Genomic DNA, 727 nt, shown 5'->3' with positions numbered 1-727 from the left:
GTAATCCTAACACTCTGGGGGGCTGAGGCAGGTGGATTGCTTGAGCTCTCAAGTTGGAAACCAGCCTGAGCAAAAGCAAGACCTCATCTCTACTAAAAATGAAAAAAGAAGAGAGACAAGAGAATCACTTGAGCCCAGATTGTGAGGTTGCTGTAAGCTATGATATCAGGGCACTCTACCAAGGGTGACAAAAAGTGACACTCTATCTCAAAAAGAAAAAAGCTAAAAACTTTATAGAAACACTGTAATTAAAGACTGGAAGTACTTTTAAAATACACTTATTGATATAGATGGCCTTGTCAATGATTTTATATAATCACGATTAAGCTTGCTAAAACTGTAGTTAATATACAAAAGTTACACTGATTCTTTCCACATTTATTAAAGCAAATTTCTCTTGCCGTCCTTACCCTTTTCTATATTCTCCAAAGGAAAATAGTGTTAATATGATATGTTAAACTGTCTTTTTAAATTCTGGGACATAAAACTAAATTCCTTTAAGGAACCATGGGGCTGGGTGTGGTAGCTCATGCCTATAATCCTAGCACTCAGGAAAGCTGAGGTAGGAGGATAAGAAGGCTTGAGGCCAAGAGTTTAAGACCAGCCTGAATAAGAAAGAGTAAGACTGGCTCAGCACCTGTGGCTCAAGTGGCTAAGGCGCCAGCCACATACACCTAAGGTGGTGGGTTTGAATCCAGCCCAGGCCCACCAAAACAACAATGACGGC

General features: G+C 40.2%; 1 protein-coding gene across 2 annotated transcripts in view; it reads right to left on the bottom strand.

The window, feature by feature from the left end:
* Positions 1–727, bottom strand: part of DIP2B (disco interacting protein 2 homolog B) — a 264,125-nt gene that overhangs the window by 222,140 nt on the left and 41,258 nt on the right. The window lies entirely within an intron of this gene.

Source organism: Otolemur garnettii, unplaced genomic scaffold (assembly GCF_000181295.1).
Source record: "Otolemur garnettii isolate 467f Iridium unplaced genomic scaffold, OtoGar3 scaffold00043, whole genome shotgun sequence".
NCBI classification, from domain to species: domain Eukaryota; kingdom Metazoa; phylum Chordata; class Mammalia; order Primates; family Galagidae; genus Otolemur; species Otolemur garnettii.
This window is presented reverse-complemented; position numbering and strand designations above follow the sequence as displayed.